Source organism: Diuraphis noxia, unplaced genomic scaffold (assembly GCF_037042655.1).
Source record: "Diuraphis noxia isolate RWA-SAM2 unplaced genomic scaffold, SU_Dnox_SAM2 contig0002, whole genome shotgun sequence".
Classification (NCBI taxonomy): Eukaryota; Metazoa; Arthropoda; class Insecta; order Hemiptera; family Aphididae; genus Diuraphis; species Diuraphis noxia.
The window spans coordinates 54,654,759-54,668,504 of record NW_028301712.1 but is presented as its reverse complement, the minus strand read 5'-3'; the positions used below and the strand labels follow the sequence as shown (position 1 = coordinate 54,668,504).

Genomic DNA, 13,746 nt, shown 5'->3' with positions numbered 1-13,746 from the left:
ATAAATTATATAACCGAGATTACAGTTTTTTTATTGTTTTTTTACATCAATAGTAATTTTATTTCTTAAATATATATTATATATATATATATACATATATATAAAAATAATACAATGTAAAAATGTTTTTTTTAAATGCTGTTGTCAATTATGTTTATCGATAAATGAGAATATAAAATATAAAATATATAAAATATATAATACATTTACTTACCTACAAGTTTTGATTGTTATTTCAAATTTAAACAATAGTTCAAGGCGTTATACCTTACACAGTAGATATTTTAACATATTTTGGGGCTGCTAAAATATAATATCAATGCATATTTCACAAATTTTGAACGGTTAAGTATGTACATATTTAACACATTTTTAGAACACACAATTCACAGCCCCGAGTCAATCATTGACGATTGTAAACATAAGGCATACAAAATATATACGAAATACTGAATTTAAAACGTCGTGATGGATGCGGATTTTTGGACTGTTTATCCGTTAAAAGACAAATGATTTATCGGTAAAGCATACAATCGGTAAGACCGAAATAATACTGCAATAATAAGTGATGTTAAAAACTGTTCAATTTGTGAATATTTCTAATAATATAAAGTTCGACTCTAAAATTTAACCAATTATATTACATTTGTACTGAATTAAAATATGTAATATAAATTTTTGTGTTTTTTGACATGATTTTAACAATTTTTGAAATTTTACTCAATTTTTAAACTTTTGCTAGGTTCTGGTTTGAAAAATATGTTTTCAATATATAATTACTAAGCAGTGCAAACATCCAGTTATTTCTGTATTCGTACATGTGAGGTTGGTAAACATTTCACAAGTTTAAAATATAAGGTAGGTATGATGCTAATATTTATGGCGTAACTGGAGGATATTATATATTTAAATGTAATTTCAGTGTAAAAATATTTCATTCAGGCACAGCGTGTTTTCAAATTAAAAATTAATAATTTGTGGTAAGTGTATTGGGATTGCGTATTAGTATCATATTTTATTTGAGGTCTTAGATATTATTCTTACATTATAATGTTGTAACTATAATTCAAGATTTTTTTTTAAATTTACTATGAATAAAACTTAATCTCTTTTATAAATTTAACTGATTTTGCAGTCTCTTAGAATGATATAATGTAAAAGCTATGGTTTTAGCATGGCTTCGGTACTTTGTTCATTAATTATAAAGTGGAGAGCTTCTTCGGTTTTGTTCAATCAAAATTCAGTTGTAGAATATTATTGTTTTCTGTGTATAATATAATTTTCATGATACTTAGACTAATTCACTAATTTCAAGTTGCTCATAACATGGATTTATTCACACGACTTCATACGTATCGTCGGTATCAATTTATAAATTGTACTCGATGTTTTTGAAAATTATTAATTCAACATATTAATTAAGAAAATACTTATTATAATATAAGTGTAACATAAAAAAATTGTTTTTAGAAATGGATGATAGACGATAGTCTAGCCGCTGTTTCGCTCAAAACCATTTTATCCTTTACAAGTAATCTATAAGATAAAATAAAATTACAGTTTATCACGAGACTTAAATTTAATACATCCATTACAGACTAGAGTAACATACTTAATGATGAGGTATACTTGAAATTTACTATACAGCAGAGTAAGTTCCTCAGTATTTTTTAATGATTTTATAGGTATTTGTTTTTTATTTATAAAGAAAAATGTTCACTATTTTAAATGGCATCGTAGAAGGAGTATGGTATACTATTATAGAAAAAAGTATCTTCCAACCAACATAGTAAATAAATCAAAGGATAGAAAATCTTACAATACGATCTAATTGAGCTGAAAGGTTTCATAGAAGGCAAATAATAATAATAATAATGATAAAAATAATAATAAATTAAACTTAGGTATAATAACAACACGGCGATAACTGTAAATATTTAAAATTCATTAATGGAAGGAAAATGAAAAATGGATTACATGATCACCTATTTTTACTGTAGAATTTATTAAGATTAAATAAATCGGATAAGATTAATAGCAAACATACAAAACACTATTTACCTATTAAACAAGTGTACCGTACGTGTTGGTCGTAACAAATGTGAATTTTATTTAACAAATATGTTTTCAACTACTTTTAATAATTCGTTTTAATTGTATTGTAATGATAATTTAATTAATCTATTAACGATAATTATACAAAATTACCGACCATTACAACCATTCAACTATCTTTTGAATATTATCCGGTTAGTTGTTATTATAATATAATGTTTTATGAATTTCATTAATTTTTAGATTCTGAGCAGAACGAGGAATGTATTGATTTTACCATGATGTGTGTGTGTTTTTTTTTGTGTCTGTCATCACATTTTGAGGCAGTAAAAATGTTTCGATTTTCGACTTCAGTACCTCGTTCGATCAGAAAGTGAATCTAGTTGGTACTTGGGGGGGGGGGGTCAAAGTAAAAGTTCTCAATATTTTTCTAAATAATTGGGATAAACAAACTAAAAATTAAAGGAAAAACGGCAAATTTTACACACAATCAGCTTTCGACAAAATCAATTTTGGTTTTTGATGTAACTTTAAAACAAATGAGCATAGATACATGCAATTTTTATCGAATATTTATATAAATATATTCTATACACCATACAATTTTCAAAAAATTTTGACTTAAGTTGAACTATTTATATGCATATGCAATTTTCGATAATTATTAGTTTTTTAAAAATTAATATCGATAAAATGTATTAATTGAAATTGAAAATTTAATATAAGGCTTTTAATATATTGTTACAATAGCAGTTGAAAAATAAAATTAATACATTGTCAAAATTTTTTTTTATAAGAATTCAAATTTTGAATTTTGACAAAATACGCAAAAATCACGAAAATTCGCAAATTATTTTAAGCTAAAAATTCATAAAAAATTTTCTTTTCAAATCTTAGATTTGAAAATTTAATTCAAGATTCCTTATAAGTTTGTCTAACTTTATAAAAAAAAAAACAAATGTCCACCGGAAAGTCAATTATTTTAATAAGTATTAATAATAAGTAATAATAATCTTTAATAAATCCTAGACAGATAAACCGTCTCCGCTCAGAATCGTTTTTCGTATACAATGATATAATATCATTGGATTCAAATCTAATTCCATCCATTACAGTAACTCACTTGTAACATACAGTACAGCAGAGCGATATTCACTTTCACGCTTTTTTTTTTGAATTTTTACGGCATAATAGCGCAAATTTCTTGTTGGAAAGCTCAAAACAAAAATATGATAACATAATTAACGAATTAAAATTAAAAATGTATTATCGTAATGATATTAACTACAGCTACTGTGTACGGTAATATGGTTAGCCGTTCGTCTCGAATCGAATAAGATAATAATAATATTATCAATGCTCAGCCAGCCATAAAATGTCATCGGGATTATACGGTGGAATCGCTTTAAAACGATTCATAATAGCATTTAATATTATCGTCTACGTTCAATCAACAAATCAAAATCGTAAGTCGTAAAATGTCTTAAAATGTATCACACATTTCAAATGGCCAATTCTACCTAACCAGCACGCATTATATTATATATACATATTATGTATAAATACACCAGCAAGGGCATATAAAAAAAGGTAGAATATTATGCAGTTTTTCTCCGCGCATTAACGACTGTCCTCTCGCCATTATAGTATATATATAGAATAGCCTACCTCCGTAAATAGTAATAATAGTTTATAATATTATATATAATATACCATATTACATGCATACAAAAGGTGTTTGTGTTGTAATGCATATTGTTATAATTATAGTAGGTATACGGCTCAGTATGTACAGTATGAGACAGATTTATCGATGATTCCGCTTTATTTGGACGGCTCTAAGCAATAAGTTGAGTCCAGTCGGGCTTGTTTGAAAACTGAAGCGAACTGCTAGGTTGTTGCGGTACAATGTGAAATAATTATTAAATCGGTTTTTTTGATTTTTCGAGCAAATGCGAAGACTCGCATGACTTGAGAAATGCAAAACAGCTGAGTTATTAGAACGAGTTTGCACGGGACGTGTGTGCACATTTTTCGGTTCCGCATCTTAACTTGTAGAAATTTAATTTCAGATAAGACGTTGAGCTGAAAGGATCATGTTTGGTATCACTTTAGAATGATTTTAAATAATATAATATTGTAATGAAACTGTGATAATACCCATCACTTGAAACAATATTATACTGATTTGTTTTGTTAGAGCTAAATAATAATAGAATTATCGCACTCATATTGCATTAAACGTTATAATGTTTTGTTCAGTTAATAAGAAATTCTATAAATTATGTGTCCCAATACTTTCTGCTACACTCTATACACAATACATACAGACAAGTGTTCGCATCGATCGGTATATCCGAGAATGATAATATCATACGGACAAATGTTTTTCCTTCGGTCGCTACTATTATCATCACCACCGCCATAATCGTCATGATCATCATAATCATACCTTACTCACATATATGTACGATACCTCTACTAAATCGTACACCTTTTTGGTCGACGGGTTAACGAATTTCCATTTTATTTTTTAGTCCACTCGGTTATGAAAAAAAAAAAAATATCAAAAAACCCTCAGTATTACGCTTTGAATCGGAAGACATATAGGTACTTTAGCAATCGGTGTTCCGATTCTAGTAGGCGCATTTTTTTTTTACCCATTTCCGCGGTATGTAGACTGAATGAGTGCAGTAAACTCGTGACATTGATTTCAGGAGTCATTGTAATTTGGCGATACAGCATCATTATTATGCGTGCGCAGCCACATCGATGTCACAATATAAGACGCTTTTAGGCATATAGTCATAATCTATTTAGTGATAGGTATTTTTATGTCACATAACATTTTGTTTCCTTTCAAATTCTAGCCGGAACAGGAAAGCTTTTTCGGCTCTAAAATGAAGTGTTTTTTTCTTGGAAAACACGGTTTAGCGTAGGTAGGTAGCTAAAATGTTTCACGGATAGCGTCATATAGTACCACATATTTACATGCGTCATTCGACCGAAAATTGATTGCATTACGGGTATGTCAAGGTATCAACGTTTTCAATATTAGTTTCAGGAGGATATAAAAAATAAATCTCCGCCGTCCTTCTATACAATATACAATGTTATAACCTCCATACGAAACCATAAACACAGCCGCTCAAATGACGCGCTCAATGCGTAAGCTGAATGGTGACATTATATATATAGTACAAAATGTTGTCCCTGTAGACCTATGTGTAGAAGATAGGCTAAGTCAAAAGATAACAGGCCTAAATATCATTCATTTGAATATTTGAATTGTCAGACTTTTCTCGATAAAACGGATAAATGTACATAATGATAAACTAAATTGAATATCGTCTTGAGATTATTATTTATTATATTTTAACCACTGTGTATCTATATGTATAAAAAGCGGGTAAGTCGTGGATGTCGCTCTGCTGTACAGTAGGTTACAAGTGGGTTACTGTAATGGATGGAATTAAATTTGAATCCAATGATATTATATCATTGTATACGAAAAACGATTCTGAGCGAAAACGGTTTATCTGTCTAGGATATATTATAGATTATTAAAAATTTTCAAATCTTAGATTTAAAAAGAAAAAAATTTATGAATTTCTAGTTTAAAATAATTTGCGAATTTTCGTGATTTTCGTGATTTTTACATATGTTGTTAAAATTCAAACTTTGAATGCTTGTAAAAAAAAATGTTGACTACGCATTTCTTTTATTTTTCAAATGCTATTGTAAAAATATGATAGAAGCCATGTATTAAATTTTCAAGCTTTGCTGCCTAAAAAATAAATTTTTATCGATATTAATTTAAAAAAAACTAATAATGATTGAAAATCGCATATGAATAGTTCAACTTAAGTCAAAATTTTTTGAAAATTTCATGGTGGATAAAATATACATATATAAACATTCGGTGAAAATGTCATGTATCTATGGTCATTTGTTTTAAAGTTACATCAAAAACCAAAATCGATTTTGTCGAAAAATGAGTGTGCGTAAAAATTCCTGTTTTTCCTTTAAATTTTAGTTTGTTTTTCTCGATTATTTAGAAAAGTATTAAGAATTTTTCACTTTTGACCCCCCCAAAGTACCAACTAGATTCATCTTCTGATCGAACGAGGTACTGAAGTAAAAAATCGAAGCACTTTTACTGCCCCAAAACGTGATGACAGACACAAAAAAAAACACACATCATGGTAAAATCAATACATTCATCGCTCCGCTCAGAATCTAAAATATACTGCTAGCATGATCACAGGTAACGAATTTAACACACAGTTTGAGACATATAAGAAGTAGGATTTTTAACGGGCCACGAAGTGCACGGGTTCAGCTAGTATATATGTATATGTAAATATAATATCATATAAATAAATATGTTAAAATGCCATCGAGTGGTGAAGGTGTTCTACGGTACACATCTTCTACGCATTTTCTACAATCTTTGAGTGCGTGATTATATAATAAGCGTACCTATACAATTAATTAATATAATTATATAAGATAATTACCTAGACTAACCTTCCCTCTGTCCGCACACACCAGTCGACCGTCGAAAATTCGAAAATAGCAAATACTTCGTCATGACGTATAACTATAACCTACGGAATAAACCGTCGACGGCAGATTTCGAGCTCCTTATCGGACATCCGCGTGCCACGTTGTAACTGAAGGTAGGTTTACGCGGTTATATTGTGGTATTATCCGAACGCGGTTATTGATGATGAGTTTTCGAGTGTATTCACTGTTTACACTCGAGAATTGTTTCTCCCCGCCGCGAAACGTGTGTACGTAAATAGTTTTGACCGTTTAGACAATAGCAGTAATTAGTTATCGCGTGTTGACGCGCATACCCGAAACTATTTGCAACAACGGAGAATGTTTTAGTTATGTTTTATGCGGTACCTATACCTACCTACATTGGTGAGCAACGCAACAGTGTTAAATTATGTGAAGTTGAAGCGGTCAACGATAATAAACTGAATACCGTGCAAAATCGAAACTGAAAAATGTCATATTTTATGTGGACTGCTGCAGTCAAGAAAACCGAGTTCAAAATAGCCAGTGAAATAATATTATACATATAGCGACGACTGGTTATGAGTGTTATGACTGTGAGCCGGTCGTTGGCTGACCAAATATTATTAGAGATCTCGGCGGTGTGATTAATTCTAAAAACTCGAGACAATTTTAGAAAGATTAATGTATAATAAAAATAATTTCTTTAGTATGCATAAGTAATACTTAAAAATACATTATTATGTAAACGTATACCGTTCGTCACACGTTTTTGTCACAATTTTTTTTATAGACTTAAAAAAAGGTCTGTAGTTTTTGCATTGTTTTTTTTCTTTGTAGCAATTTTTTTGTAAAATTCTAATTTGTATACTTTGATTTCAGCAGTGAAATGAATCAAATTTTATATTTAACCAAATGTGTTTGATTTGTCATCAAAAATGTATATAAAGTTTGAATTTGGAAATCAAAATGCTACTATTTGATTTATACCTAACTGTTTTATTTCACTTTTGATTTTCTTTTAAATTATTAATAACTCTGTTGATAATATTTTCATTAATAATTGTTCATTTACAAAGAAACCTTTTAACAATAGTTAGTAAAAGATTATATATTTATCAGATTCATATTACACTAATTAGTTATTATTAAATATTTCTGAATCTAATTATTTTAATGCACTTAGTAACGTCTTATTTTTTAGATAATATTTTTTATCATTGTATATCATAATAAAAATAAATTAGCTATAACTTTGTGACTTGTGGATTTCATATGCTTGTAAGCGTTTGAAATTTGAGTGCGTGAATAATAGAAATAAAAAAAACGTAAGAGTTTAAAGAGCTTTGTCCTAAATTTAGTTTGAAAAAGCCAAGCCACCCGGTTGTTTTACATAATATTATGCAATATTGTAATACCAAATTTTTTTTATTTCGTGATAGTTATTTTTTATTTAACAAAAGATTGTTTAAATTATATATTATGAAAACAAAAATTGTATTTCATTTCATTTAACCTCATTCTTATGTAGTAAATATACGATCATATTGCAGATCAACTCAACAATAGTGCCATCTCAGAGCATCTTATGCAGATGGCAAAATTAAGTGTCTTTTGAAAAAAATCCTTTAAAACCACAATCCAATTATCTTAAAGAACACATTAACTAGGTAACTGGCTTCTTAGAGTATAGATTTTGGAGAATGAATGTTAACAAAATCTAATCCAAACTAATAATATAACCTACCCCTTCATTCTGTCCTACCACCAATCAGTTATTAATATGATATTATTTATATGTATAAGTCAGTATAGTACCTACATTTATTAATATGATATAGTTATAATATGTAGTTTGTTTTATTTTATTAGTATGTATATTATATCTGTAAGATTACATTTTTTTTAAATAAACGAACTCCTTTTTTAAACACCATTAATATAGTTTTCGAAAAAGGATAAGCCAAGCACAGAAACAAAAAAAACTTATCTAAAAAGGCATTAATATCAAAATATATTATACATTACTATAACTGTAAAATAATTTAGTTATTTAAAAAAATATTATTTACATCTGGTATGTAGATGTGTTATTCATATTATTATAAGTAATCTGAATATTAAAAACTGTATTCTAGATGGTAATTAAATTTTTATTGACTGAATATCATGAAAATTTTTTAACATTTGTTTTAACTATATGTAGTATTTTTGAATGTTTACAGTTCGATAAATAAGAAAAAATATTAAAATAAGATATATTTTCATACAATTTATTCATTCAAGATTACTTTGTCATTGTTAATAATGTAGTTTTATACTATTTTCAGGTGTTTATTCAACTGCTCAAAGTGGAATCAACCACATACAAAAAATAACTACGTAACAATCGATCAAACATCGTAAGTATATATATATAACATTCATGTACGCATCATTGTTATTATTCAAAATATAATGCACACTATACAATATTGAGCTAACAACCGACGACGATTTTAATTTATGATGTTACTTGTAATAACAACACCGTTTACTACAATATATTATAACTATTATTTACAAATGTTAAAAGCACTTATGTATTAAAAAATTTTTAAAAACAGTAGGTCATCATAGACCATCGAATATCGATATGGTTGGAAATTTATTAGGTATTTAAAATTGATAATTTTGTGAAATCATTTTGACATTTACATTTTTTTATTCGCAATGAAAAACATAGTATCAATGTAAATTATGTCCTCTCGGGGAGAAGTAATAACAATTTTTCCAAAAGTATTTAGTATCCATTTACTAGTAGCGGTTTATATATATGTATATGATTTGTACTTCTTGCAATAAACTATAATATTATGCACTATTATCATGTCAAAAACGACATAATATATAGTAAAGAAATACGATCTGATGTGTCATATTTTTCCGGTAAAGTTGAAATTGAATTGTAATTTGTTTACATGGGATCTCGGTGTCGGGTTTTTCTTTTTAAGCGGCTGAGATTTTCATCTCGTGGGAATTGCATCGTGCTTTTGGTACTTGGGTCACCGAGGCGTATTTGAGTTTTTTCTTCTTTTTAAGTTTGAAAAGCGATTAGCCATCGTCACGTTCTTAAAATGACTTGAAACGTCAGAACACATCTAGAATTATTTAACATTCCGACATTACATGTTATTTTGTTTTTATTTTTTTACAGAGTTATTCACTAAACGTGTTCATCCCCATTTTTCCTTTAGTTATGAGTTCATTACAATTTCGATTTCGAATTTTTTAAATACTACTCAGACAATATTTTTTAAATTTTTAAATTTTTTTTTTATTTTTAAGGAGTGTCTTTTGGCGATATAGACTTCAGGTTTTCAAATGAGAACCCCCACCCCCCTTTACTGTAGATTATTTAATTCAAAATTCAAAAGAGTATAGTTCTTGATTATATTACTCAAAAATAGTTTTACAAAAATATAAAATCGGTGTAATATTGGAACTAGTATTTATTATACTATGGTCGTTTTTACAAAAATTACTAATGCGATAGATTAATTTTAATTACTATATCATTTATCATTTATATAGTATATTTATTAATTTCACATAAACTTTAATTATATTTGTATAATATCATAACTGTCGAACTATAATGAACTATAATAGTTATATGCTGAAAAATTTAAAATAAAAAATGTTAAACACGGTACAATTTTTAAATAACCACAGTACTCGTATTATCTTCAAAAAAAACATGGACTTTTTATTCTTAGGACACAAAGTTGAATAATAGAAAAACTACTGGTACGAATTTAAATTCTAATAGTCAAATTTCAGACTGAATAATTTACAATTGAAAAAGGATCCTCATTTGAAAAACAGAAGTTTATATCTTCACAAGATTCTTTTTAAGTAGTACAAAATATCTCGAGAATTTTAAAATAATATGGTTTTTAAGAACATATTTTTAAGATGTCCATACGTCAGATTTTAAATTACTGCATTATTGAAGAAAAAAGAGGGTGTAAGTATGCTTGGTGAATTACTCTGTATGCATTTACGAGAGTTGACAAGAAACGTGAAATTCATTGATAGACCCAAGAAGGAATTGCATTGATATTTGGTTTCAAAAGTCTCTACGACGATCAATATATTTCATGAAAAATTTAAGCATTTTAACCATATACTTATTTGTGTTCCATTTCGAATTTAAAATTGAAAACGTTTTTATTTAAATTTCAACGGGGTTTAATAAATATTTCAAACAATTTTCTTCGGTAATAAAATGTATTTGTTAAAAAAAAAATCGATATTACGCTTTGGCTAACATTGTTGAAAGTTTTCTTTTTGCTACAACTTTAATGGTATTATTAGTACTAAATTCTTACTTTTGCCTATATTTACAAAATGTATTATCTATAAATTTCTTTTGTTGTTTTTCACATTCAAAAATATAATACAGAAGGATAAAAATGAAAAAAAAAACTTAAATGTAATATTTTTATCCATACTTATTAAGAGGACGCCACACCCGCATGTGTTGTCTCCGTCGTACAAATGCGTAGCATAGCAAATTTTACGCTCAGCAGATCACGTTTAGCTCCGTTAATTTAAATTTAGAGTGAATTAACCTATTATAAAAATTAAAGGTAAGATTATTACCGAGGGTATCTCATAAGCTTTTTATTTTATTTTAATTTTAAACCGAGTTATGAGTATTTTAAAATTGTAAATTATTTTTATATCTAAAAATACTCATAACTCGTTTAAAAATTAAAATATAATAAAAAACCTATGAGATGCCCTCGGTAATAATCTTGCCTTTAATTTTTATAATAAGTCAATTCACTCTAAATTTTAAATTAACGGAGATAATCGTGATCTGCTGAGCATAAAATTTGCTATGCTACGCACTTGTACGACGGAGACAACACATGCGGGTGTGGCGTCCTCTTAAAGTCATATCAAAGGTCGTTATGCGTTTTTAAGTTCAGTATTCAAAACCGCAAAATTCGAATACTATACTTTTGTCTCATCATCTCAAAACTTCCCTCCTCACCCTCCCAAAGTAAAGTTTCTTATGCCTCCGTCGCTGATTCCAATACTATCCCATTACCTAATAGCCACACTGGTGATACGTCGTTGGCTAAATTTATTTCTGCGCTTTCCTCATTAGTTAATCCTCTAATCACGCTCCTCACAACTGTTCTAAACAAACAACTTATTTCATAGTCCAATATTTTTTTCTTCATCAGTTATATTATAATAATATTAATTATCAAATACGTTATCTATAACTGTAAATTTTAATGGGCTATATATTATCTAACCATTATTATTTTATATGACACTTAGTTATCACCATCTAAATCACAATGTTGCACGAATATTATTTTGTAATGTATATCTTTATTATCTTTGTTATATTTTGATAATTGTTTAGCTATCATAGTTATACTAGAAGCTGATAAAATAAAGTTCAATATCAGCCTCCGTGGTAAATAAAAAATTTAATAGATAGTTTTTATTATTTCGTAATCAACAAGAAGTTCACATCACGGGCATCGGATGAATATCGAACAGTTTTAAAATGAAAATAAATTAGAAAAATATTCACGTCAGGCATACATTTTTATGAACCTAATCGTGTTATTATAAACTTCAAAACATACCATGGACTTCGGTCTTTTGTATATTAGGTGTATCGTTATTGAGTAAGTCATTGTGATAATATAATTGTGTTAAATTAAAATTAAACGATAAATTATTTCATACGAAAAATGATTGTGACGGTCAGCCATTATTCCTAACGATATTTTATGATATATTTATATCTATTGATTTTTTATTTGTCCATGTGTAAAAAGCTGTGTTATAAGCTTAATTGATAAATTTAAAATAACAAAGTGATGTGGCGTCCCAACGGAAACACTTCGTCATGAGTAATTCATTTATATATTCTTCATTTTTTCATTTTAGATACCTAAGCGAAAAGTCTTAGCCTACCTCCTTCACCTGAAGTACCAAATTTATTCCTTAAAACAGAATTAAGACAAGTGTACAAATTGTATAATCCTAAAATGTGATGATGACAAAAAATAAATACTTTTTTGTGCATATCATTTTAAAATCAATAAATTCCTCCAATAACTACCTTCAAAGTTCATTGCCCCGATAAATGATCTATATACAGTGTGATTCCCCTTACACTCTTAACAAGGTTCAGTTTTCTTTACTTTTTAATATAATTAATATTTTTTTTTGTTTTCCTATTATAATGATAATACTTAAATTTTCAATATAATATTACTAAATGAGTTGTTTTAATATGTATAGAACTATAAGAATTAATTTTATTTCCGATTATGTCGTCAAATATTAGTGTGAAAGCGATATGGACGCGTAAGTTAAATTGCATGAAAACTTATAATTTTTTCCTTCTCTCGTATTTTTAAGGTGCCCCATGTGCATTTTTAATGAGGGAATAGATGTAGTATTGATAGTTTTGATTTTACATTTATCTTTCATCTATTTTTTCATTGAAATTGAGTTTTGGGTTTTGATTTGAACGATAGATTTAAGAACCCAACCTTATAAATATTATATATGTGTTCTCACTCATTATTTTTATCTTCGTATAAAATTATTTTCTTAAAAAACTATTCATGTTTTTGCAAGTACTAAATTTATTGTTCCTTGAATCAAGATACTTTGGAACATATAAAATAGTTCTCTAGTTAAAAGTCAATTGAAATTAATCTTATTTGTAGTTTATTATACTTTTGAATATATTTAAATGCTTATTTGGATTCAAATATTTGTGTAAGAGATAACATTTGAGATTTTTCTTTACTTTGTATTACATAGTAGGTACATCAAAGAAAATAGTTAAGCATAATTATTATATGATAAATGTAAATCTATAATTTATAATAATTAACTACTAAGTAAATCTGGTTACGGGAAACTTTCTTAATTATAATACTAGTGTCGTGGACGTAACCTATTTGCAATCTCATTTGTTTAAAAAAAAAACATCAAACGAACAAAATAATTGTAATTCTAAAGGAATAATATTTAAGAAGAATATTATTTGAGATCGTGCAACGAATAGAATGCTTTCTTAAACAGACATGTTAATTTTTTTTTTTTTTCTGTGTCTGAAAACTCGCCTTGTGA

The 13,746-nt window shown here is 27.6% G+C and overlaps 1 protein-coding gene and 1 long non-coding RNA gene across 2 annotated transcripts in view; one reads left to right on the top strand and one right to left on the bottom strand.

Moving 5' to 3' along the window:
- LOC149058684 (uncharacterized) overlaps positions 1 to 6,844 on the bottom strand; it is a 33,638-nt gene extending 26,794 nt beyond the window's left edge. The window contains exon 1 of the long non-coding RNA XR_016190537.1: positions 6,576 to 6,844. This is a non-coding gene — a long non-coding RNA (uncharacterized LOC149058684). The remainder of the gene's footprint in view (positions 1 to 6,575) is intronic.
- The window catches only part of KCNQ (KCNQ potassium channel), a 280,998-nt gene that overhangs the window by 64,728 nt on the left and 202,524 nt on the right, over positions 1 to 13,746 (top strand). Inside the window, exon 2 of the mRNA XM_089219918.1 lies at positions 8,913 to 8,984. The gene's annotated coding sequence lies outside the window, so the exon portion shown is untranslated. The remainder of the gene's footprint in view (positions 1 to 8,912; positions 8,985 to 13,746) is intronic.